This window comes from Phasianus colchicus, chromosome 2 (genome assembly GCF_987193195.1).
Source record: "Phasianus colchicus chromosome 2, bPhaCol1.hap1.1, whole genome shotgun sequence".
Taxonomy (NCBI): Eukaryota; Metazoa; Chordata; class Aves; order Galliformes; family Phasianidae; genus Phasianus; species Phasianus colchicus.
This window is the reverse complement of record NC_143437.1, coordinates 24566881-24594227: the sequence shown is the minus strand read 5'-3', so window position 1 is coordinate 24594227 and position 27347 is coordinate 24566881. Positions and strand designations below refer to the sequence as shown.

At 38.5% G+C, this 27347-nt stretch overlaps 1 long non-coding RNA gene across 1 annotated transcript in view; it reads left to right on the top strand.

The window, feature by feature from the left end:
* The window catches only part of LOC116230037 (uncharacterized), a 179754-nt gene that overhangs the window by 56783 nt on the left and 95624 nt on the right, over positions 1–27347 (top strand). The window contains exon 4 of the long non-coding RNA XR_016464054.1: positions 2715–2825. This is a non-coding gene — a long non-coding RNA (uncharacterized LOC116230037). The remainder of the gene's footprint in view (positions 1–2714; positions 2826–27347) is intronic.

Below are 27347 nucleotides of genomic sequence, written 5' to 3'. Positions count from 1 at the left end.
GAGACCTCACTGCTGTGAATGTCAGATATGGGTAGCTGAGTCATACTAAACAAAAAGGAAGTAGACTTGACCTGTCATTGTTAACGTGCCCTCATTACAGCTGTTTTTGTTACTCACATGATATCATTTCTTCTTTACGCTGCTATCACTGCCTAGGTCTGTACACTAAATTGCTTTGACAGTTTATTCTCTTCTGTAAACCATCTAAACATTCACAGTACAGAAAACTACAAGCAGACTAAAAGCCCAAATGCAGATCCTAAGAATATAAATATACTTATGTACTTATATCCTACTTCTATAAATGACACTGCGGATCAGAGCCTTGTTGTGGACAACAAAAGTAGCATCAGTGAACACTGAGCTGACATTATCCTACACCTGAATAATCCTGAGGGCAATGATAAGTGAGTTGTTCTGCCTCTTTTCTGTCCCTTTGCACAATCCCAGGTCATTAGGGCGAATAACTCTCACACTGGGCTCCAAAGAGGAAAGGGGAATGATGAGCTTCAGAGACAGATCCCTCCCAGTGTTGCCTACAATTGTTACTGCTGCCAGTAATTCTGGAGGGATGTGCCTGTGCTCACAGATGTCTGTCTCTCAAAAAGTATTGTGTTAATGCTAAAGAACTTTGAATAGGTTGAGCTATCTTATTCAGCTGCATGTACAGTGTCTGAAGCAACAAAACCTTGCTTTTTCATTTGATGTCAGTGTATTTCTGAGGACTTGAGCACCTACCCTACAGGGACAGGCTGAGAGATTTGGGGCTCTTCAGCCTGGAGAAGAGAAGGCTCTAGGGGAACATTATAGAGTCCTTCCAGTACCTGAAGGGGGTCTACAGGAAAGATGGAAAGGGAATTTTATAAGAGTGTGTAGCATCAAGACAAAGGGAAATATCTTTAAACTGGAAAAGGGTAGATTTAGACCAGATATTAGGAAGGAATTCTTGACTGTGAGAGTGGTGAGACACTGGAACAGGTTGTCCAGCGAGATTGTGGATGCCCCCTCCCTGGAGGCATTCAAGACAAGGCTGGATGGGGCTTTGAGCAACCTGATCTGGAAGGAGGCATCCCTGCTTATAGTGGGGGGTTGGAACTATATGATCTTAAAAGTCCTTTCCAATCCATTCTATGATTCTTTGTGTAATTTATGTACAGAGTTGTCTTCAGATAGGAAGAGTTGAGAAAGACCACAGACAACACCAATCCTAATGTTACTGTCGCTTGTGAGCAACTTGCTATGTCTCAGTGCCTATAAAATATCAGGTAGTCAAACTTATCCCTTGAGAGAGGCAAAGAGGATCATGGAGAAGATGAGTCATGTTATTGCTAAACAATATATCCAGTTAGCTTCATGCAAACTGATAAATGGAGATTTGGTCTGAAACACGAAAAGTGCTGGAAGAGATTAAGATGAGATCTTACATGAGCATGAGAGAGGAATGATTACAATGATATTGTTGATAGCAACTTTATCTTTCTTTTGAATGCTTTGCAACAAAGGGTAATGAATATAATTGTTGATTCAATTTTTTTTAAATACTTTTTTGTCCACTTTTTGTAATTAATTTAATTCCCTCTTGCCCTTCTATCTTTTTGAAAGACTTCAAGAGTGAAAATGATGTAAAATTAGCTGCTGAACCTTTGGAAGGAAGCTCCGGGAAACAGATGATATGCTCTCAGGCTAGACTTTCAAAACACTTCCTCAGCAGATCGGATTTATTCAGTATTGGATATTCAAAAGGGAAATAGTAAATTATGTTCCTGTGTCCCTTGGCTGAAGAACAAACCATTTTGAATTGAATGCATTATGCTGGAGGAGAGAATGCAGTATTTCTCTGGGGTGGGCTGTAGCTGAAACTGTTCACTTTGTCCTAGATTTTGAAGTGAGCATCCAGAAAGATGATTTCATGTAGCTCCACTGTAATGAATGACATTTGGAAGAAACTCCTTTAGGAAGGCTAAAAATATCTTGCACTTTAGCCTTTTTTATTTTTCTTCTCTCTGTTCTGTAGAGGTTGTATTACTTGACAAGGAATAATTTTGAAGTAAAAAATAAAAAATAAAAAGAAGTCTCTTGCATCTCTATTAAGGGTATAGGAAATTACTGCCAAGAAGAATGTCAACACCTTTAGCTGTAGTGGAATCTTCATTGCTGTATTAAGAGCACCTTAGTTCTTTCCTCAAGTAGGTATACTAAGGACAATTTTTTTCCCTGTCTCATGTTTTTCCTTGTGTTAGTAACACCCATACTTCTTTTTAATGTCTTTCCTTCCATGTAACATGACAGTGAGTGGTTAGACTGAATCACTGCATCATTATCAGGAAGGAGTCACAACTTTATGCTCTCTGTTTCTGCCCTTAAGCCTCTCAATACAACTAGAGATCTGTAACTACTGATTCTGGGCAGGTGGGAAGAAAGTATTTATTCCTCCTTTGAAATAACAAATTGTATGTGAACACCAGCAAACTGATCTTTATGGATTTGGTTAGTACCTGCATAGGAAAGGGACTGGAAGTGAATGTAAAATTCAGTGGAAGGGATAAGCATATCTGGAAATATGCTGGCATAAAGGAGTAGTTAGTCTGGTTTGAAGTAAAAGTAAGCAATGTAATAATCTCCAAACTGCATTCCATCCTCTTAGCACGTAAACCCAACTCCACTCTGACTCATTTTTTAAATCTCACAATTTGATGTTTCTAATTTTTCTGCAGGTACTTTGACTTCCTTAGAAATTTTTGCTTTGTGAATCTTCAAAATGATCCTTGTGGCATGAATTATGAAGACAGAAAGGGCTGCTGGGATCGCCTAATCAGATTTCTTATGTAAGACTTCCTTGAATTATTTCTGTTTGGAACTAGAGGAAGTCTTTCTAAAAACAATAAAGGCAAAAATCTTCCAGTCTTGATTTAAGTAGAGATTTTTTGTTTGTTTTTTAAATGTTGCTATGAATTCTAGAGTCATTCAATCTGTAACATTTTAAGGTGGTTCTGATCATGGTTGTGAATTATTTAAGTTGCTAACCAAGTTGTTTTGTGAGAAATAGGATTAGGAGAGCCAATGTACACCATTTATATGTGACCTTTAAAGTAGCTTTTCTTTTCCCTTCTCCTTTGGTGCTTATAGACATCTCATTCTAAGGGACTACAGTGCTATGCTAGTTCAGAAGGCTATATGTGTTTACTGCCCAGATGTCAGATGGACCTGCTCTTGAGGTTTCTGCCTTTCTCCTCTCAAGTGGAGAGTGCTAAATAAAATCTTAGACACCTTCTCTATCTCATATCCCCAACCTGATCTTTGAGATTTCTGTCTAGTTTTTAAACTTGAAATTGACCAGCCAGTTCAAAGCTGAGAGGAAAGGGAGTATGCAGGAAGCAGAGGGATGGACAGTTTGGTGATGGTCATGTCTAAGGCTCATTTTCTTCTATGTCTAACTAAAAGCTGGTATAGTTTAAAAAGCGGAAAGTGTTAAAGACCTAATTGTTCTAATTATGGCTTTGAATTCAGCCCACAGATTCAGATGTTACCTGACTTTATATTTCATTGGTGTAAACTTTGCAGCTGGCTCCAATTCATGGAGAATGTGAGTGTGATTACCTTTAGGTATTTTGAAGTTGAACTTAGTACTTGAGACTCTCTTTAATCAAATGGTCCATGTCATTCTCTGCCAGTGCAGGATGATTTTTCCTATTTGTCTTTTTTTGATGTCAAATGAAATATCCCATCTTGATAAATTTGTTTTCAAAGCCAAATACGTTGTATCCTTTCATTTAGCAAATCTAACATAAAGTGAGAATTTAGCACCACATGGTCATGATAGACATAGAATTTCAAAGACATTAAGATGTTTTATGGCTTTTGGATTTGCTGAGAACTTTAATTGTAAGAGGCACCAGACATTAATGATCATGGAAAGTAAACCACTGATATATTGTGGAAGGAGAGATTATTCCTCTAGGTCATGGGTGAAGTGATGAAACAACAAACTGAAAGGACTTGACGGCACACTGCCCACTAGTAATTACTTTTGCACCAAGGCTATAATGATTTTCTGTATGATACTAAAAAGACCTTCCATCTTTATTATAGACAGAAATGGCAATAATAAGAATTAGTTTCATCACTGAAGGTAGAGTCTATTTGGCCAGTTACCAACATTCATTCAAATTCCTCTGCTGAAGATTTAAACTGGCACAGACAACTATTGCTCAGGCCATAATAGTGAGCTGTACTTCTCTTGTCCTAAGATGGCTATCCAGTCTGTCGCCCTGCGTACGTACAAGCTGTTTTTACAATACTGTCTATTGTTGCCAGTGTCTATAATCAAGAGCGCTCCTACCCAAAGGCAAGAGACTCTAGGAATGCAAGCTATTTCATGAGTCTTCGCCTTTTCACACACAGAAATAAAAATAATAGCCTTGGCTGGCTTATACAAGGAACTATTAAAATAATCAAATAGAGAACATTGAACTTGCATGTTGGAAGTTTAATTATGAATGGAAACTTGTTTAAAAATTAGTTGCTGTCATGTCCAAAATAGCAGAAGGAAAATAAGTGTTTCAGTCACTGCAGCAGCATACTTCAAAGTTCTACCATTTAATCCAGTGACAGGGAGACAGCCACATTAACAAGGAACAAGTTCCATCATCCACTTTCTGTCAATGACTTAAAATTCATATGTGAGGGTTGTACTGTGGTTTGAAAAGGAATGTGCTTATGTCAAGGATGTGTGAAGGTACTGTTCTAGTTTGGGTCCTGTGTATGTGCAGGTAAGCCATGCTATGACTAATAAGATATGTGGATATGTTCTGAAGCATATGTGGCAAACTTACTGATCTCACTTTGCAGAGATCTAAAATACATTATCCTAGCAAAAAGAAGTTTGCTCTTTGTGAATTTTGGATTCAAACTGTCTTATGACATTGAAGAAAAATATGAAGATGTTGACTTGATTTGAGGCCAGATTCCTGAAAAATGAGAACTGTAAGCAGGTTGACCTTTTCTGGATCTATCTGCATTAGGTGACAACAGTAATATCCCTAATACTTCAGCATGGCCCACCAGATGGGAACTGTAGTGTCTGTAGTTCTTTACTGGCACATGACAAGAAACTGGCAGGCTTTTCTTGCAGCTCTGCTCGTGTGAGTCTTTCAAGCTGATATATCTCTAGATCAGTAACTGGCAGCATGCGGATGATGATGAACATCGAAAGATGCTTCCATTTTTAGTTTGCTTGGCTCTTAGCAAAATGAATGCCTGGCTACAGCTTAAGCATCTCATGATTTCTGTTTGAAAATTGTAACTGAGTTAAATCACCAGATAATTTATCTTAGAAGTTTAGATTTAACTTTCAGGTTGATATTAAAACAATTGTATAATTTAGGAATTACTTTGAGGCCACAGAAATCATAATTCATGCTTCTGGTCTGTGCTTGCAGGAGTGTCTGGGTGGTTTGATTTTCAGATTCTGTTTGCCACATACAATTGCAATGCATTCAGTTTGTGCTAAGCAGTATGAAGGTGTGAATGAGTAGCCCCGAGCAGACAGGGCCTAAGATGACTTGTGCAGTACTGTTGCCGAAGATGTAACCACAAGCTCAAGTTTTTACTGCTTCTGGTAAAAAGTTCAATTTTGGAGATGTTTGTCTCTACTTGTGTGGTGGCTATTGGAAGGAAGGCCAAATACGGTTTAAAGGTACTGTATAATTTAAAGATACTCTATACATTGAATTTGCTAGTATTATGACTCTTGTTTACATTATTCCGTCAGAAGGAAGGTAGAGTGAAGATGGGATTATTCCAGAAAGTGATGAACTGATTCAAAGAAAACTGATTTAGAAATGGCATCCCCCTGAGTGCAGCCCTGAGTAAAGTTTAAAATAATCCTGATTAATCAAATAAATACTTTGGAGAAATGGGATGCAATTCAGTAGGAATAAGTGTAAAGACAGGCTGACTTGGGCAGGAAGCAGAAGCATGACAGAGAATAATGTAGGTAGCTGTTCAGCAACAAAGAGCCTAGTGCTAGAAAAGAATGAGGGAGGAATTATTGTTTTCCAGTATGTATCAAGCAGCTGTGAAGATGAAAGAATCAATCTGATAACCATTTCCCAGATAATTTGACAGGGCATTAATGGGCGTGAACTAAGATAAAGAAATTCAGTTTTTCTGCTGCTAGAAACAGAATGATGTTAAATGGCTGGTATAAATTGCTTGGAGAAGCTGTAAAGGACCTCCAGTGATGGAAATCCTAATAGATTAGATAAATATTGGGCTGGAAAGGCACAGGTAGAGTTCCTCTTGCCTTGGAATGGTGGGTAACCTGGATGATCTTTTGAAGGCAGGTCAGTTTTTTCTTTTTTTTCTGTAAACAGTTGCCCACATTCTTTGAGAAGCAAGGTTAGTGCACAGCTGAACTTCTGAAAAATACAGCTTCATGTGTGTTTTGGTCGAGATCTAAGCTACTAATTTATACATTACAACTGATGTTCCCTAGGTATGCTCATTTACTGAACGTGTCTAGAAGCAGTGTCCATTAACATCACAAAGGCAGTGACTTTGCATACACAGAAACAGCCGAAGTGTTAATAGAATGTTTTCTTTCAAGACCAAGAAGATCAAAAATGAGTTTGTTACTTCTAAAATTGCTTATAAAAATGTTTTTTGGAGTTAGGAGCTAAATTGAAAAAAATATCTTTATTCCTCAATACTTGTGTACTTTCTCATTTCTGTTACTGCTTTATAAAGATAACAATGTGTCAAGCCAACTGCAATCCTGTTTAATTTTGAGAGTGAAGTGTTAAGTGGTGAGACTGAGAGTTCTCACAGATACTTAATTCTTGACTTATGCCAGACTGATTTAATGTGAAGAATTATCTGACTATTCTACTTGCATTTTGTATATATTATATTCTTGCTCAGCACTTATTTTTGGCTGCCATCTAGATTAAGAAGCCTGTGTGGAAGCCTGGTGCTGATGTGAATAAAAATGGGATGAAATCTGGCATGTGGTATTTATTACTGAGCCTGAAGTATGAGATGTTGAGGATGATGGGCCTTGCAAGTATTATGTTTAGAAAAAAAGATGTATGGAGGGGAAAAATGGATTGGTTAGACATGGGAGAATATGATATATACATTGTGCTCCTATCTTAAAAAAATAAAGTATGAAATATATAAAAGTGGGAATAACCTGGAGATGAGAAAATGTGGAGAATCCTATATGATGCATTCAAATGGATTTCAAGTTATGAATCTGGATCTGTCAGAAGCCAAACCATATCTCCAGGTTGTGCTATATTCTCCACATTTTTTGTCCATGCAGAGTAAAGTTACCTAGTTATAACACTTGCAACAAATTTCTGTTACCATTTTGGATAAAGGTTTGTGTTTGGGATAAAAATGTGCTTGCCATACTGAACTGTGAGTTCACTTCTCCCCCAAATTCCTACTCATTAGGTGGTCAAATGCTGAAAGGACAAGGGTTAATACTGAAAACTGATAAATGCGTACATGCTGCGAGAGGCAGTTTGATCCTTTACTAACTCTTACTTACTGTTTTAGAGATACTGAACTTTTCATGTTTTGATCTTTTTTTAAATATCTGCAAATTTATTGGAATAATGAAGGATATTTTACTCTTTTCAGGTAAGCTGTGTCCTTTCTCTCCTTGTTTATGTGTGAGGGCCCAGAGGAAAGACAAAATGGTATAGGACAGTGAGAGAATATTAGGTAGCTTAGTACGTATCCTTGGCTTGCAAGCTGTGTGCCACTGCTTCCTTTGCCTTACACTGGAAATAAGAATTTTATTCTTTTTCAGACTACAAGCAAACTTGTGCAAACTCAATGCTCATTTATCTTGTGGCTGCCTAATGATTGTAAGGCATTTTCTAAGGCAATGCCAAAATTTTGGTAGTTCAGTGAGTTTAGATGAACAAACAAATATGTCTTTTAGAGCTTGCAGAACTACACAGGAGCTACATAGGGAGTTGTTTGTGCTGACGTTTTTGAAATAGAAAAGAGGCCTGGTGAGAGAGTCTGAAAATGTTATGAGAGAGAGTTGCTATCACTTGACCTCAAAAGAAAAAGACAATTACCATGCTGGCTTTATGAGACAAGTCTGTTCTTGCAGCAGCAGCTGCAGGAAACCATGATGTGTCTTTCCTCATCTCTTCAGATAGTCTCCTGACCGCTGACTTGGAGTTGGCTTAATTCTGTCTATTTCAAATTGGGAAGAAGAAATATTTGCATGGAAATGTGGTGTTGCCACAGGATAGGCTGTTCACTCAGTGTAGTCTGAAGCCTCACGCTGTCTCAGTTTGCATGGAGCAGAAGCACGTCTGCAATAACGGTGCGGAAAAACAATCCTTGCAGATAGTCAAAAACTGACACTGCACTTTCCTTCCAACCAAAGTAATTGACTGAAGATTTGATTCATCAGTTGATTCACAGAATCATTTCAGTTGGAAGGGACTCCTAAGGGCCATCTAGTCCAACTCCTCCCCTATGAACAGGGGCACTTACAGCTTGATCAGATTGCTCAGAGGCCACTCAGCCTGTCCTTGAGTGTCTCCAGGTACGGGGCAACCTGTTCCAGTGTCTCCCAACACTTACTGTTAAAAACTTCGTCCTATATCCCCTCGGGCTCTAGACTTTAGAGAGCTGCTGATTGTAATCCATGGGATGTGACCACCTCCATCATGCTTGCTGGGGCCTTAGCTAACAGCTTTTACCATTGATCCTAGATCTGTGGGTCTCTCCACCCCATTTCCTTTTTTTCTCTGCATGTTGCCTTCATCGTGTAAGAAATCTTATTTTTGCTTCCCAGGCACGTGGATGAAATCTCTGTAGATGAAACTCAGACACCTCTTTTCAAATGGTAGTACAGGTTTATGATGCAGGTTTATAGATACTCTTGAAATGAGTGGAAGATCACTCCACTCATAGCTGTTGAGCTTGTGTAAGTGCTTAAAACTCAACTCTTCAAAGGTTTTTGATTGAGTTTATTTTCATCTTCAGTTTTAATGCAATTGCCAAGGGGCCCTGAGATTCAAGGGGAAGTTTCCTGTGGTTCTTATGCTACTGTCATTTTTTAATACCAACCTTTCTTGCCTTCCTCTTAACTTTGTTTAATTTGATGGACTGAATGATTAAACCTACATGGGCATTTTGTATTTCATAATGAAACACATGAAGAGGGTGGAATCCAGTAGTAATAAATACAGCTGAGCAAGATTTTAAATTCACAGCACATGCTTTCTGCTTTAGAGATCTGTCATTCTGAGACTTTGGTAGACGTAATAGAAACTGCAAGTTTGTGTAACCCACTGTGATAACGGGGAAATAAATAGGGAACATATTCCTAATGTTACCAGAGCAATAGTGCATGTATGTATATCTATGTATACTGATACATGTGTCTAGTATTGAATTAGGAAAGTGAAAAATTTTGCTACTTTTTCAAGCATCCTTCCTGTTCAGCAGGTATATTTGATGCAAAACACTCTTGAGATCTAGGTGGAAATCAGCAGATTTTAAAATATACCTGACATTACTGCAGATAGCTTATGCATAATGTGGTTTTGAAAAGCTGTTACTGAGCTGCAGATTAGAGCTTGTGAGTCTTGTTTGTTCTGTGTGTGGTTTTTGAGTGAAGTAAGAAACTGGACTTGTATCTAAGCCACGTTAATAAAATACGGTTATATTATTCTTTTATTATTATACTTGCTTGTCTGTAGATACAAATAATCACGACTAATTACAAATTACTTGGGAAAGAAACTAAAATGCAAAAATATAAAAGCAAAAAGCATCTTATCACATACATGTAATCTCTCTACTCCTCTGCCCCCCCTCCCACTGTCTGCTCCACCCTCTCTCCCCTCCTCCAAAAGGAAAGAATTAGGGATATATATTCTGAAATGAAACATTTCCTTTAGGACCCTGTGAGACTTCTAGTTGCTGAGAAGATGGATTAACATTAAGGCACCATTCATGCCAAACTTGGTGAATTCAGGCAGCTTTGTTGACCTCTGTGGGACTATTTCTGTGTTCAGATTTATCCATCTCTATTTTTGGTGCAGTACTTGTCAGTTTGTCTACTTGTAGCTGGAAAGCTATTACTGTTGCCTCAGGAGAAACAGAAGGGCAGAGGCAGTATCTGAAGTGAGGAAATAGGCCAACACAAATTCCTTAAAGTCTTTTCAGAATAAGCATAGGTCACTACTACCTATGACTGCGTGGTGAGGGACTTAACTATTGCTTTTCAGTTTTTTACATTTCGGTGGTAACAGTTGTGAGTGGATTTTGCTTGTGGTAAAATGCAGGGCAGTCAGTTCACTCTCCTCATAGCGTAGGGCAGGACAGTGTCAGCACAGCAGTGCTGAGTTATACTCAAAGTTCTGCAAGTTGGAATGATTCTCAGGCACAGTTCAAGGTGTAGGTTCTGAGCAATGAAAAAAAACTTCAGTGTGCTTAAAGATAATTCTGTGCAATCTGTCATCTGGGCTTTTCTGTTTATCAGAGGGAGTGCAAAAAATAAATCCTTCTCTTGCTGGGAATAATTACCTCCAAATAAGAGAAACATAATTGAAAACTCTGAGCAAGATTTTCACTTAAAATAAACTTATGTTACTTTTCTCTGTACTGTTGGTGGTTTATCTAAAATGACTCACCATTTGCTTGATTCTTGTGGCTGAGAATAAAGTTGATAAACATGTAGATTAGTGACCTGATTGATATATATATATATATATATATATATATATATATATATATATATATATATGGAACGATGTATGCACATGAACCTAAATGTATACAGACACCATTGAGACAAGTTTCATGCAGCTAGTTCTGCAAATAATTTGGAAGATGATTTCATTTCTTATTTTACTGCATTTATCAGACTGGTCTGTCAGATTTGCCAGATTGCTGTTTACTGATGAATACTTTGTTGTGACATCCAGTTGCAATTCTTTCATTTTTCAAATGTTGCCCAAAGCCAAACTAAAGATTAAGAAACTACACAGATGTTCTGTTGAAGTGGAAAGCCTACCTTTCATACTCAGTGTTAGATCATGAGGTGTTGTAATGATGTTGCTTGGCCGCTTTTCTTGTTGCAAGAAGTATGCCATTGCTGACATGACAGAATCAAAGACATTTTGGTAAATCTTTGCCTCATTTTGGTAAATTTCTGCCTCCTCTGTAATTACTTTTGTTTGAAGATATGGATTTACTGCATTTGTCGACTTTTTTGGGTTACAGCTGGATGTGATGGTGATTGCTATGTGCTGTGGCTGAAGCCACCTGTCAGACAAGTCAGACAAGATCTGAATTTGCTCTTATGGAGGATAAAATATAACCCAAATCTTGTACCCTTTCTGTGAATCTCAAATCTTTAGAAGAAATTTCATACAAATCTGATTTCCTCTATGACAGTATCTTTACACCAAGAATGCAGTAGAAACTTAGGAGTAGGAGAGTTTTTGGAGGATAGCAAGGGCAGAACTATAGACGTTAGAGCTGAAAAGAAAGGGAGCTCAGGGATAAATTTCCTCTTTGCATTCATAGCAAATATGAAAAATGTTTCACTCTTTCAGAAATCTGTTCCAAAACTGATCATACTTCACTACTTTCTACAATTACCTGAAAACAAGACTACATAGAGGAAGGTATCAGTCCCTTTTCTCAGGTGACAAGTGATAGGATGAAAGAAATTGTTACAAGTTGTGCCAGTGGAGGTGTAGATTGGATGTTAGGAAGGATTTATTAATGGGGAGAGTGAGCATTGGAATGGGCTGCTGAGGGAAGTGTCCTTATGCCTAGAGATATTTAAGACATGTGTTGATGCCCCTCTAAGGGCCATGGTTTGTAGATCGGATTTATGATTGAACTTAGTGATCCTGAAGGTCTTTTCCAACATAGGTGATTCGGATTCTATGAAACGCTTTGCTCTTTATTGCTACCTGTAGATTATACATGTGAAAATACTACGTGGGGTATTTCTGAATTTTATGCGCTTAAGAAAGCATGGACAAGGTTGTAACAATGCTTGTGTGGAAATTGTTTATATAAACTGGGTATCATCCAGATGCATACAGCACCCCTTTAGTGGCAGATGGTTGAATGACTTCTTTGGATACCAGAGGCTCAGCCCTGTTCTTGTGCTTTCTGCTGGGAATCTTGACAGAAGGGATTACAGCTGGAACAGGTTATGACACTTTCTATAATATGGGCCCTTGTGCTGTTAGGATGCCGTGGGGAAAGGCTTGCTTTGGTAAGATCCTTCTTGTACTTTTCCTTCAATTCACTTCTTGAATGTGAAGTCACAGTCTGTCCCTCTGCGTTTTACTCATGGGCGTGATCAATGCAGTACTGAAAATTTTTATTTAAATGGAGTTGCTTGTGTGAGTCTTTACAAGATCAGTGCTGCAATGTTTTGTTGCCCATTCTCCAAAAATGGAATTTTTGTTTCAAAGCAAAATAAATGAGTAGGGCCACAGATGCAGACCTGAATGATGGTGCTCTTACATGCAGAGACAATTGGAACAAAAAAGATTGGCAGGATCAAAACAACAAAAGACTAAATTTAAATCTGCATTACTTTATTCAAACCTGTTTTGAAATATTTACCAGCAGCTTTGAAAAGTTGCCAACAGGCTGTTCAAAATAATAGTAGTGATTTCTCACTTAGAGCTCATATAAATAATAATAAAAAGAAGCCCCTAAACTCTGAGCCCAGCATTTTCTGCTCTCCCCCCCTCCCTCCTGCCTTTGGCAGTAGCAAACCCAGTGTCTGTTTTTTCACCAATAACTGTGAATTTTCACTCCTTCATTCATTGCACTGTTTCTCATAAATGATATCTTATTGGCTGTGATCTTCTATTTTGAGAAAGCAAAAACCCTTGAAGATTGTTTTCTTAAATGTGTACGAATGATGTTAGGTCAGTTCAGTGGCATGCCACCTCTGACAATCTCTTGACACTTCTCTCTGCTTTAAAAATAGAATTGCTTTGTATTGTGGCAAGGAATGAGTAAGAGGGTGAAGGGTGGATGTTTTATGAGGCAAAGTCAGGGACGTGCCTGTTCAACATGGCGGAAGAGAGGTGCTGGTTTGAGGTGTTTTGGGTTATAAAAATAAAGTAAAATGATGATGAATAAAAATAAAAAATGATGGCCAAAGCTGCTCAGTGACTTAGCCATAGCAGGAAGGCTGAGAGCTGTTTCCCAACTACCTGGAAGGAATTCCTTAAAGAAGATGATGGATTTTGTTGATATTCTTTCTTACCTGTTCGTTGCCAGAGGAGTTGTGTAAATCTTGGCCGACAGCCTGTAGCGCTCAGAAAGAGTGAGAGCACATGATATGAAGATTGTACCAAGTGCATATTTTAAGCTTGCCTCTTCATCTCTTTTTTTTTTGACATATCATACATCCTGTATTCCTGGAGTTTATCAACATAAATTACAACAACGCAAAATGGCCCTCAGTATATTGTTTCCTATGATCTTTTGTATACATAAAGCAAATATGATTATGGTTGGCCAACAGAATTTGTGATTTAATTATCCTCTGTTGGATTTATTTATTTATTTATTTATTTATTTATTTATTTTTGTCAAATGAGGAAAGATGGTCAGGCTCTCCTAAGAAGACTTTGAAATGACTGGTCACTGAGTGATTAGCGGATTACCAGTACACTGTGCCTTTTCTCACTTCTGCTGGTGGGATCAGGTTTGGTTGCACTCTATGGCTTTGTCTGACTTTGGACATGTTACATTTGCCTTTGTCTTATGACCCTGAAACAGTCTACGCAGTCTGTATGCTTTTGAACCAGTCTTGAGAAACTTCAGGTTTCGTTGTCAAGTGTCCATCTTCTCATGGAAGACATTTATTTTTGATAGTCTCTCTGACTTGCTATGAATGTAGCAAACAGAAAGAAAGAACGAGTGTTGAAGTTTAAGGAAACACTGCAGGAAAGCAGCTGCTGCTGACCATGTCCCTTTACTTGACACCACAATTGACAAAATCAGGTACCTTTAATTCAGGATGCAATCCAAACTGGATTACAGTAGAACACTCTGAGGCTTGGTATAATTTCAGAACCAGGATCTCTGTTCTACAGACTGTAAAGGTCCAGACAATTAAAGTGGTATTTCGATACTCACCTAATGAGTCACAGAATTAAGAAGAGTGCAGAGTTAGAGCAATTCGATGCAAAATGAAAGAAAGTTATCTGTTAGGTGCCAAGGGGTGAGCACATCTACCAGCTGTTGCAGAAGAGATACAATGGGGAAGCAGATCAGGACAGGCGGTGACCCTGGCTCCCATTTTAAATGGAATTTGTGGGCATCAGCTGTAGTTGCAATGGCAAGGTGACTCCAGGATCTGTCTGGTTTTGGAACTGATTTATAGTTTTGAGCATAAAGCATGTCTACACCAATCAAGAGAGTATGCCAAAAAGATGCCTGATTTTGTGGAGATGGTGCTGGAAATGGAAAATGTGCATCTTGAGCAGTGTGATGCCCCAGTTGATCATGGTGAAGAAGGCAGCTTAGGCTTAAGTCTATGGAGCTGAGCTGTGTGGAGGTCCCAGTCTCTGCTGGTACCTCAGATTTTTTTGAGCTGTAGGCAAGAATCACTTTATTTTTCAGAAATTTTTTTGATAATAATGTTCCCCACTCCTTTGAGATGCAGGCCTTGCAGTGCTGCCAGAAGCAATGCATGTGTATTTTATAACCTGGGCCAAACAATCCTTTTGTTTGGGGTGTCAAGTCTCTTAACGTATTTTTAATTTGGGCACCAGACGGAGTCAGGAAAAATTCTTAGCTGTACAATTTGCTGTATACTGCTAAGATTGCTGTATTATTGCTGAGATTGTCTAGTGTTATTCACTTTTGAATTTAATCTCACTGACAGAGGCTATTGGGTTCCAGGAATAAATTACTCTCAAAGGATAGTGTCTGCTAATGTTTCCACCATTGACTTCATGTGATGGTGAGTAGAAGCTATGTTTTCAGTGTAAAATGGGGATTTTTTTTTTTTTTTCCACATCAGAATATTGATATTAAGATAACTGTCCTACTGTAAAAACAGAGCAAAACAGAAAATCACTACTGTCCCTATGCCAAAAAAAATCCCCTCCTATTCTTCCCCTCCTCCTCCTCAGTAGTGATGACAGTTTAAATGTCTCACTGCAATTATGCATAATTCAATAAAAATAAGCCATACTTCTCTGTTACTTATCTCAAAGTAAAATCCTATTTTGACATTACAATGATGTATTTTACTATTATTTTCTTCACTTAAGAGAGAGTCTCTGATTGTGCAGAGTGTGGGATGCTGTTTACCAACAGCCCTATTAGTGACATGAAGCAAAGGAATAGGTTCAGTACACCACAAACAAGATCTGGGCAGCTGTGGGGACTGCCAAGCTGATTCTTAAGCAAGTCTGCCTGTGTTAGTGTTTCCACCATTAAGGATCCTGCCAAGCTGAATGCAACTGAAGCAAAGTGAAAGCCCAAAATGATTCAACAGGACATGAACAGAATGTGGATGCAAACTACTTTTGAAAGTTCTGAAAGAAGATAGGGCATCAGGCAGTGATAAGAAGATGTAAGGAAAACCAAATGGATGACTGTAGTTGCCTGAATGATGTTCTTGGAATATGTGCAAAATGAGACTGGAAATGTTGCAGTTGGCTTTGGAGTGAGTGGACCACTTGGAGCAGGCCCATGTGTGTGACTATCTTTGCATGCTGAAGCAAATTTGAGAGAGAGGAAAGATGTGAGCTTAGTTTCCCATCCATATCAACAGTCAAGCTTTGTTGCTTGCAAGTAACCACACTGTGCCTGTTCTCTTCATCTCCACTGAACTAAGATGATCCCCCATCTTTCAGGTGTATTATGAGGCTGAAAACATATGTTGTTCTCTGACAGAGCTTATTAGAACAAATTTAAATGGCTTTAAAAAAAAGAAAAAAAGTATGTTTACAATACATTGTCCTCGGAGTCCACTTCTTTTTGTGCAACATGTATTGTTGTTATGGTATTTCTCTCCAGAGTTTCGATTAAAGTATCTTCACAAATCAAAATGAAACTCTCAGATTTTTCCCCGCTTCACCTGGTTTTGATGTGAAACTGCACACATTTCTCATGGCTCTTTAGATCACAGAGTTCTGCTTGAGGCTGGGCCCCAGTTGACTGAATAGTTATGCAAACATTAGCAATTTTTCCCTTGAGCTAAGTTTCATGTTTGTAATGAAACTTGAACACAGGCAAATTCGGTGTGGTTTTCTTTGCAAACATGTAGGCAATGCGAGAAAGCTGTGCGTTTTCCTGTCTACTCTCTGGAATGATCTAATTTTTCATTTTTCTCAGGTCTCCTATGTTAATGCCATTGCAAAGTCATTGTTAATATGCAGTTTAATGTTTCTGTTAGCCATCAGATAGTGCTTGTTGTAATTTTACAAGGCATTTTTACTAATTTGGACAATTTGAGTTTGGCTGATGGTTTGCATATTGAGAATTTAGTCAACACATGAAAAAGTCTCCTTTTTCTTCTTGGTGTTGCCTGAAAACACAGATGTACTTCTTTTTTTGTTTGTCTACAGTCATGTATCATTTGAAGCAGAAGGCCAACTGATGTTTGAATCCTTAGTGCCCTTCTGCCAGATTTTATATTTGGGCTGGAGTGGTGGATGGCTGTTCTGTTGACTGGCAAGAATTGCAATTACACAGATCCCTCCCACCCCCTTATGGCACACTTGCAGCATTTAGTGCTGTTTTTCAGTCTAAGGAAATCTGCCCTCAGTGCAGGAACCCTGACAGTTCTGAGCAGTGCACATCAACTTTTTTTCACCAGATATATTTATAAAGAGTTCTATCTAAAATTCCGTAATTATACATAATATGCAAGGAGGAGTCCAGTTCATTCTTCAGGGGTTTTAATAGGGATTTTATTTTCCTCTCCATTTCAGTTCCTTCCTTAGCCTGTGAAGTAAAAGTAATTGCCTATGTAGATTAACAGCCTGTGGGAAATCTTACAACTTTGCCCTCATTTTCCCTCCCTCAAGAAAACAAACAAACAAAAAAAAACCAACCCAAAACAACAGAAAAGAAAAGGAGTGAACTAGAGTATGAGTCTCGTCTTTAATCTTGTTTTCTTGAGCTGTCTTTACCTTTATGCAATTATAGGAAGAGCAGGTATTCTTCTTGGTGCTAGTCTGCAAACCCAGATGATATGGTTTTATACACAGGTTTTATAAACAGGACAGAAAATTTTGCAGCAATCCTGAAGCTGCAGAAGTTTGCTGTAGTTGTTCTTGCCCCATGCACTCACTGTCAAAGGCTCTCCTCCTTCTGCAGATCTTGAAAGAAGCACTGCATGCCCTTAGTGATGTTGATCATTTTATCTGTTTAGCCTAAATTTCTATGGTAGTGGTTCATTTGCTCTGAAAATCAGTGATTTGCAATAATGTGAGTGAGGTGCAGTTTTCTTTTGCGGGTTCTGCTGCAGCAAGAGAGTTACCCTATGTAGATGCTGGGAGGCTGGAGATTTCTGTCTGGCCTTTGTCAAATACTTAACAGCAATCACTGTTGAAGTACGAGTTACCTAGCAGGAGAGTTTATTGTACAAAATTAGACTTAGAATTATTTTGTCCCTTGCTACTTAAGAATATATCATAGGAAAACCAGAGCTGTGGTTCTCCAAATCTGGCCATTTGCATCCTAGTACATAGGTGGCAATGGATATTCAATGCTTTCCAGCTTTGCTGAGAAATAGTTTATTGCCCAGTGTAGTTGTATAGAGGGTATATATTTAACTCAGACTATTGAAGGGAATCTGTGTCCTGAAGCACAGTAGGCTTAGATTGGATATTAGGAAAAATTAAGAAAAGTGTGGGTAGGCATTCAAATAGGCTGTTGAGGGAAGCGGTGGAGTTTCCATGCCTGGAGGTGTTTAAGGGACACGTGGATGCAGCACCAAAGGACGTGGCTTAGTGTTGGGACTTGGTAGATCAACTTGATGGTTAGACTTGGTGATCGTGAAAGTCTTTTCCAACATAGCTGATTCTATGATTCTAGAACAGAGCTCACAGGAGATGGTCCTTTTAAAATTTATGGATAATATTTGTGTTTTCTAATGCGTAAAAATTAAATGCTCTTGTTTTGCTTATACAACTTTGATGGCTATGCTGTGCAGTGTTAGTCTAATGGTGGGCAAGTGTGTGTGCACATACATTACTGCCACAGATTTTCCATTGACACCTGCATGATCTAAAAGCATTAGAGCTGTGACTGTGCACTACACATGCTGTTCTTATGCTACTTCATCCCTTTTCCTCCCTGTGCTCACAGTGAAATGACCTTTGTCCAGAACCACTCATATGAATATGGTTAGCGTTTCAGATGAATGTTCATCTGATGAAAGAGAAACAGAAAACATCTCAGTGATAAAGCTGCAGGTTTAAAGTTGCTTTTGAGCATGCATCAAATAAGGAAAGCATAGAAATGCATATCTTTATGCCTGTTACATCTCGATACAGATTCATGATTTTGTGCACTGGCTTCTGTCCAAGCATTTTCTGTTGTACACTGTTTCAGCAAATGAGTGTCCTGTATGTGAATTCAAGTGTTTAGATGAAATAAGTATCATGCAATTACACTTAGTGATAAAGGAGAGATCTAAGAAAATTCTGTAAAACATTTGTGGAAAATAATTTTTTGCTGGTAGCTGTGAAGAACAACACAGCAGACAACAGTATGCTGGTGAAATACGTGTAGAATATGTATGTACTTGGGCTGTAGCTGTTTTATGAGAACATAATTGTGCCTTTTTATCCATCTGCCTTCCAGCTTGGCCATGCAGGCATGAGAAGTAGTGCAGCATGCAGCAGACATCACTGCAAGCACGTTGTTTCTTAAACTTTCCTTCAAGTACAGAGCTAAGCTTGTTTTCCTTTTCAAAACCTGCACTTAGCAACAGCTAGTAGATTTGGAAAAGTAGGGCCCTGACAGTTTTGATTTGTCTGTTTGCTGTTCTGCTAATATTGGCATTTTTTTTATGCGTGTTTGTTTTTCAACGTCTCTCCACTTGTTTTTTTTTTCTTGTTTCTGAAAAGTCTCTGCCCTCACACCTTGCCTCCAGAGCTCAGACTGGATCCTACACCAGTGTCACTGGAATGGAAAAATTAGAATTGACACATAAGCTTCTATGACTGCTCTACCAAAGCTGGATTGTCTGCATACCATGGTGGTGCTTGCTACTCTGAAAAGGGAAAGAAGAGTCCCTTTATTGCTAACACTTTACTTGTGTTTTAAAAAAGAAGCTTGAGATCTAAAAGCGTGAAAATGTTCCTCTGTTAGAGTACATAATGTTTTCCAACATTTATTCATATTTGCTTTGCAATGTACTGTGAGCTTTCAAAAAAACTTGTAATTTCAAATTTTTTATGCAGCGACACAGTCATGCACACAGATTTGACTGGAAATTTGTACAGCTCCACCAAAAGGAATCATAGATAAAAGAGGTTCTAACATATCCAGGATATTTAGTGTTGCAAATTAGCATTAGTAGCTTAATTTGCCTCATGCTCATCAGATTACTTGCTTTCTATGAATGTTGTTTTTTTTTTTCCCCTGACTCCCTACACCCACCATTTGGTTTCTATGTTTTTTTTTTTTTAATCAAACTGTATTTTTCTTTTCATGTTTATATATCTTTTATATTTCTTTGCTGCTTAAATAAGATTTTCCTCTGATTTAATATAGTAAACAAAACCAAGGACAACATGGAAAACATCTGAAAAGATTAATGCCAGCTGCAATCATGTCAGCAGTGCAGTTTATATTTAGAGGGGAAGCGTGCTGGAGAGGAGGTGAAGAGTTCAGAGAGGGATTCAACCTGAGTGTTTGGATCTGAGGGAGGGCTGCTGCTAGGTTTGAACCAGGCTTCCCAGTTTATGTACACGATGCCCCTTTCTGCCTATTAAAGGAGCTTTTTCCTTTGCAGCCTTACAAATACTTCTTGGAAAGAGGAAAATGCACCAACACCCACCCTTTTGCAGAGAAGTCACAAGACAAAAAGAGTTTTTTTCAATGCTCTCTATTCTTTCAAGATATCCAGCATTAACCTAACTCCCAGTTCTGTATTCTACTGGGTGCTCCACAGACCTCCATACTCACATATGTGAGTCTTGCTGTCTCAATACTTACACGTTATTTGCTTAATGTGTGTTGTTCATTCAGCCCAAAATTTATGGCCTTATTCCTATAGCTCTGTTGTCATGGGGCAAACTATTTACAGATCCCCATGTTAGAGATGAGACATTGACGCTGACAGGATGATCCCAAATCAAAATACTGGCAGAGGAAGGTGGGAGCATGCTTCATAGGGGTTTTGATAGAACCATAGCTGAACTTCGATTCTTTAATAGGATTTGAACTCAATTATCATGTCATAGAATCAAAGAATCCTTAGAGTTGGAAGGGTCATCTAATCCAACTCCCCTGCAATGAGCAGGGACAATGTCAGTAGTCTTTGTTGCAATATTTCTACTTCTTGCTCATCATTTCTGGAGAAAATTCTGAGCTGTTTTGAGGATGTTATGCTACTTGCACTTATTGTGCAATAATTACAAAAAGAAAGTTCTTTGAAGAGTTAAATGCATACAGGTATTTATTAAAAGATCTAATTTAACGTCTTTTTAAAATAAGGAATGTAGTAAGATGTGTTGGTGAATGAATGTTCTTTACTCAGAATTGTTGAAAGGGAAGATTAGAGGTTCCAGTTAGTGGAAAACTGGAAACCTTGAGATAATTGTTTTGTAATGTTATGATTCAGAAAGATGACAAGAAAATCATAGTTTCCTATCTGTTAATGCTGCAGCTAGTATAGTATTTGGGAACTGGAAAACAAAGCTATTACCTCAAATGATGCCATTTATTAGCTCAAAAGCTTTCAGAAACAGCATGGAAGAAATATAGCCATGCTGCTTTTAAAAAAAAAAAAAAAATTGCATTTGGGAAGGCTATGAAGATTAGGTCTTATGCCTCAATATGCAAGAAAAACAGCTGTAATATTGACATCAGTGTGGCTTAACAGCAAAAGACTTTATAACCATGGTAATATCTCTTAACTCTTAAATTGAGCTTTTAAAATTTCTAAGAAGATATAATCTAAGTAGTAGCCTGTATGTCACTGTCTGCCAGAAGAAATAGACCCTCCTGAGGTTTCCCTGCTTTGCCTTTTCCTGCTTTCCTGCAGTGAAGGGGTTAAGAATGCACATGGGTGAGTCTCCTAGCTGAATTTATCTTGGTAACCCAAGATCTCCATGAATGTGGAACACTGTTACTACCACAGCTATTCTTGTATTGGCTTCCCCACCAAGTCCTGACATGCTTTCGTCCATACATGCTTCTTGAATTTCACTCCAGGGGGAAGTTTGGGGGAGATCTGGTGACAAACAGGCCTCAATCCATTGCGTGCTTACCAAATCAAGTTGTTTATATTTTCCACACATCTTGCTTTTATTGTTCTGAAGGTGCTGTTTTCTTACGTTTTACTATACTCTTGTACTAATAAATATTGAAAATTATTTAAACGTTTCCATTAGAAAGCAGAAAACCAGCACAAACCTTGATTTTGTTGATGATCAGCATTTAAATGTGCAGGTGGACAAAGGAAAACTTTTCCTTGTGCTCATGGGAGAGCAGTGGATTGAAACATTTCGTTATGGAGTCTTTGCAGATGGCAAGTGCAGAGTTGAATTATTGCAGGATCGTGATGGAAGGCTGAGCTTTCGTCCCAGCTTCGGCAGTTCTCAATCATCTTGGTGATCTTCCAAGGGACAATGACTGCTCCTATGAAACGATTTCTGATCTTTATCACATGAAGAAATTTTAATGTGTTCTATTTACTGAGGATACTAGATCATACTAAAGTCTGATTCAGGATATGCTGTGGATTTGGAAGAAATTTAAATTGTATTTCTGCAAACTTTCTTCCCATCCTGCTCATTTGCCTTCACTAAATAAAAAAGTAAACAAATCTCCCTGAGCATTGTTTAAATCTGGATCTGGAGCACATCAAAACAGTGCTAAAAATCTGTATCCAGCCAAACTTACATGGGAGTAAAAACTGATTTCTATCTTACCTGTGCAAACCACTACATATGTATCTAGCCATGACTAAATACTTTGGAAAAACATTTTGATTTATGGCTAAATGAAGAATTTATAGGTAAATTGTTTTATAATTTACCTTCAGGATTTTGAGTTAAAAAAAAAAAAAAAAAAAAAAAAGATACAAGTATAAATATTTTCAAACTCAAATTTAATATAAAAAAAATCAAGTGCAGAAATTCAGACACATTGAATACCTATTTGTGAAAATAAATAATGAAAAAATTCTGTCTCTGGAAAAGCAAACTGTAAGTTTAGAAGGCTAATTCTAGCCTTTCAATTCTGAAAAAAAGTTCATCTATTTCCTCATCTCTAAAATGGGATCTCTCTTCTAAAGGAAATATGTGGACTTGCCTACATTGTTGTTTTCAGAAGAGCTTTGAGATGATTGAGTATGAAGTGCTAGAGAGCTGTAGCATATAATTGCTCTGAAGGAGAATAATTTTTTATTTATTTTTTTGAGCAGGGGACAGTATTTTTAACTGCTGTCTCAAAACTGGAACGATGCTTCACTGCGAACACCATAGTGATGAAAGATACAAGTAACTTAACAAGGAAAAACAAGAGCCTTGATGTACTTGGTAGTAAATACATCCAACAATGTTACTATTATGAGGGGACTTCCTTTTTTGGGAAAAAGAAAAAGTTCTGTTCAGCACAACATCAGCAGAAATTCCTTTCCTTCCTAATTCTGTGTGAGGTGAAATTTCAGTTTGTAAGGTTGTGGTCTTCTCAGTGAGCTGATACAAGTAATGCTCACTACAAGCCTTGCCATGAGTATGTGTTCAAGTGTGTAATAATGAAAAATACCAGAACTCTCAGTATTTTGACTCAAAGTCTTTTGGTTTGATAGGCCCTCCTGTGCCTATCTGAAGCCCTGCTACAAATGAGTAGTTTTAAATTAGTACAAGTAGGGTAATAAAGGAAACTCTCACTTTGTAGGCAGATCTTTCTACTGGCTCTTGGGATTTCTCAGCAACTTCCTTTTCTTTAGATCACACTATTGATTGTGGTGTCATTCTCAGGGTAGCAGGTAGCTAGATTGGTTTAAAAAATGTCCAGCAAAGGCTGGCAGGAGTGGAGGAATGCATTGCAGTTCTCAAGGGCAATCTAAGAAAGCGCAGTTGGTTTCCATCTTCTGAGTGTCCCTATGTTTCTTTTATCTGAGAGCTTTTTGGTGTGATGCTGCTGAGATGAGAGAATTGGTTCTGGTTTGACTGCTTGCTCAGTTGGGATGGGTTGCTAACATGACACATCCGTGGTTGATAACATGGATCTCAGTGGTATAAATTCCAACTGATAATCAACAAGAGTACTAATTACATAAAAATATCTCCACTTTGTGTTGTATAGGAGCAAAAGTAACTGGCAAAGAGTATGACAAACACGAGGGTTTTTCTTTTTCTCATAACTTAAAAATAAATTATGATAATGACGATAGTCTTTATTTGATGTGTTCCTAGTGTTTAATAAATAGAAGTGAAAACTCCTGTAAGGATGCTTAGCTTTCACCTTTGCTGGACTTGTTAGCCACTTTGTATGGAGTGCATGAGAAGGGACTTATTCACACTTCAACATCCCATTTTGCTTAGATGGGCATCAACTCATGCTAAAGTGGTAGGATCTGAGTGCATAGTTGTTGCACATGAGCTGGAGTTACTGAAAGGAAAAAAATTGAGCTCTTTAAAACATGAAAAGCTCTTTTAGAAAACGCTGTCTACTGATCAGTTTTCTCAAAAGATCAGTATTGAAAAAGCGCTTATTCAATTCATCTCAGCACTACAGAGATGAGCTCCACTGCACAGAATTTGAATCTAGGAGCAGTTGGACCAGATATTCAGGTGGATCTTCTGACATGAACATAGTAGTACCAACTCACGTCACCTTAGATATTATGTGAAATCAGGTCTCTTCAATAGAAAACCAAAATCATCTTCTGCTCCAGTAACTGCCTTTTGAAGCAGAGCTGATTTTTTTTTTTTCTTTTTTTCTTTTGTTAGATCTTTTCACCTCCTTCATGAACGTGGGTAATGACATTTGGGAAGGAGAAAGAATGCACTTTTTTTTTTTTTTTTTTTTTTTTTAAGAGGGAAGTAAACTAAACCCATCTATTTTAAAATGATAGGAAACAGCTGACTTAGTATTGCCAAACTCTTGTTTTAGAGCTGATGAACCACTTGTCTGTCCCTAATTTGGTCTTTGTTTCTTCCTTTCAAAAGTTCTTTTATTATTGCAGTGTGTGAGATCACATGTATTCCTCTAGTCCTATTCTTTGCTGGTCTGTTCCACTATGCCATTCCTTCAGGAGATGTTATTTAGACCTGGACACACAGGCTGTCCCTGTGTACATACTGCCTGTATTCTCTCTCAGCCTCCAGACAGATTCTTCTTCTCAGTCTCTTATGGTCTTGTTGCTATTGCACAGGAGCAGAATTGCAGCCCAGCTGGCCAGCTAAGGCCTCCTCTAGTATAGAGTGGTGGAGTAACTACCACACACACTCTACTCCAGCAGGGAAGCAGAGGGTCTGGACTGGAAATGTTTCAGAGCTGACAGTATTTATATAGTACTCTGCTGGCTTTCAGCTGATGTACAGTTCTGAAGTGAGTGCAGCTAGATGATGTTTGTTAAAATAGCCCTTGTAACTGAAGAGACATGAGCTTTTTCCTGGCAGCAACTGAAATGGGTGAAGAGATTTAGCAGCACAAGCTTTGCTCCAATTACAATGAATAACCCCTGCTGAAGGCTACACACTTCTCTGGTCTGCCAGTTGTGCTTCTCTTGAAACTATTCCCAATTAGCAATTTCAGTCAAAATGAGCTGGACTGACAGAGAGCAATAATTAAGTTACTTAAATTATCTGGGCTTTTGAATGAAACAGGATGGGGATGACCACTGAAGCAGCTCATCCAGCAGGTCTGAGGAGACAGTAACTTTTGGCAGAAGAGCATTGAAGGGTAACTGGTGCTGGGTTAGAGGCTGTAGTCCTCTCAGCTGGCACTGCTGCAATTGGAAGAGGATGGGCATAGACAACTCAGTCTGTCCAGCTTCTGTCAATGAGCTGAGAGCCAGCATTCACTGCTGGATCCTTATCTTTTCTCCTTGGGGTAGGTCTAAGAGGAGACGCTGGATAGTCAGCTCTCAGCTCAGCCTTTTACCAGGCTACACAAAATGCAGCAGTCCCTTTCTCCCTTGTCAGAATAAAGACATCTTGTTGCAAGCTTTTCATGTACTGCTGGCAACAACAAAAGTGTGTACAGCAACTTATGCTACACTTTGTTTTGGACAAGGCAGTGCTACAGATGCTGTACACAAATAGCCTTTTTCATGCCAGTCCTAAGATCTCAGCCCTTTGCATTGCTGCCTGGCTTCTCAGTGAGGAAAGAAAAAACATGTATCCCATCTCTTCCTTTCATTGATTAGCTGGTAGGTAACTCTTCTCACTAGTGAGCATTTACTTCAGCAGTACCTCACCCTCCCAAGATACATAAAAGCTTATCTGTAACTTGCTGGCAGTAAGAAGAATTTACTGTTTGAGCCTCTTAAAATCACACATTTATGTGTTTTGTGTGTGTGTTTCCCTGCAGCAGGCTGAGAAGAATCTCCAGAATATGCTGTTATCTCTTCTGTTTCTAAGAGCTTCTTGGGTTTCTGCTCAAAACTTTCAGCCTTGCTTTCTACTCACCTTAACAAGAACAAAATCACTAAGATTTGCAAACATTTTTACTTAAGCTGGCTGCACTGATAGATTTTCTGGCATGATTTTAGTACACACTAACCTGTTCTCACTTGCTTGGGCTAGAATGATCCCCGGGGAGTGTTTTGCAGGTTGGGATCAGTGCATGTGCATTGTACTCACCCAGCTCAGCTTCCCTGCCCTGGAATGCCTTTCCTCTGCAGCCAGCCTGAACAAGATCAGCTTAAGTGGGGAGCAGAAAGTGAGCACAGCAACAACTGCTGTGAGTCCCTTTCACAGGAAAAGTCCTTTTCACCCATGGCTAGTTTTCCTGCAGGCCACAGGGAGTGCACAGTACTGAGCATTTATAAAAACAAAACAAGAAAACAACAGTCAAACCATGGTTGGACTTGAAGGATTTTTTGATGAAGTTTTGTTGCTAAAAATGTAATCCTCATCTCAAGTGAAATTAATTAAAATGTTGCTGCACCCATTACATTTTTTAAAGTAGTGTAGCAGACTTTGTCTACAAATAGAATTGGAAAGTTCTCTGTCTTGTGGACTGAAAGGAGTAGCTGGATTCTCTGCAGGGCAGCCTATAGCCTGAACTTTTCTAGATAACGTATGGGATACAAAATAATTAGATGTAGTCCCTAACTGTGGTGCATGGCAGAGTGTGCATAGCAATATTCTGAGCCTTTTAGGCTCTCTAGGAAAACATACCTTGCTAACTAGATGTCTTTTAAACAAGTTTTACTGGTGTCACTGCTATACATAACTACGCAACTGGAGTGAAAACTAGGATGCAAAAGGAAGCAAGAGTGCAATCATGATATTTCTTAGCTGATCTACATCTGCTATTTTAGCTCCAAGAAGGGCAAGCATGTGTCCAAGGTCATTGTTTCACCCTTGGCTGACTGAGGTCCTTAGGGGAATTTTGGTTTTGCCAGAGTGTATTTAGAGTCTCTGTGAGTTGCACATCATTTCCCAGGTGCATCTTCTTTTCTAAAATCTGGTTTGAGTCTCAGCAGCTCTGAACTGCTGCTTTTGTAATCAGCTTTGGCAGACTGTGCTGAGAGTTACTGTGTTTCCGTGGACCCTCCATACAGGAGAAAAATCTCCATGTTCTTGAAAAGAGACCCCAACCGAGAAGGGTGCTGGTGGAAGTATGGGCATACGTTACCAAATATCCACAGACTCCTACTGGTTTCTGTTTAGATGATAACTACATCTTTGAAAAGTCAATAAGAAGGATAAATATTGCATTTTAGAAGGGAATCAGCTGTTGTACAGTTTCAATTTGTCTTGTTTAGGGATGAAAGGAATCTCACTCTAGTTTCAGAAAACTGCCTCAAAGTATTGCAATATTTTTTTCTCCACCTCTTCCTATCATTCTGAATAAACTGCTTCCTGCCACCCCAGAGTGGTCAGTGCCACCCCTTAATTTACAGTTAGGAATGCAGACATGAGGAAAGGCGAGGGGATGAAATA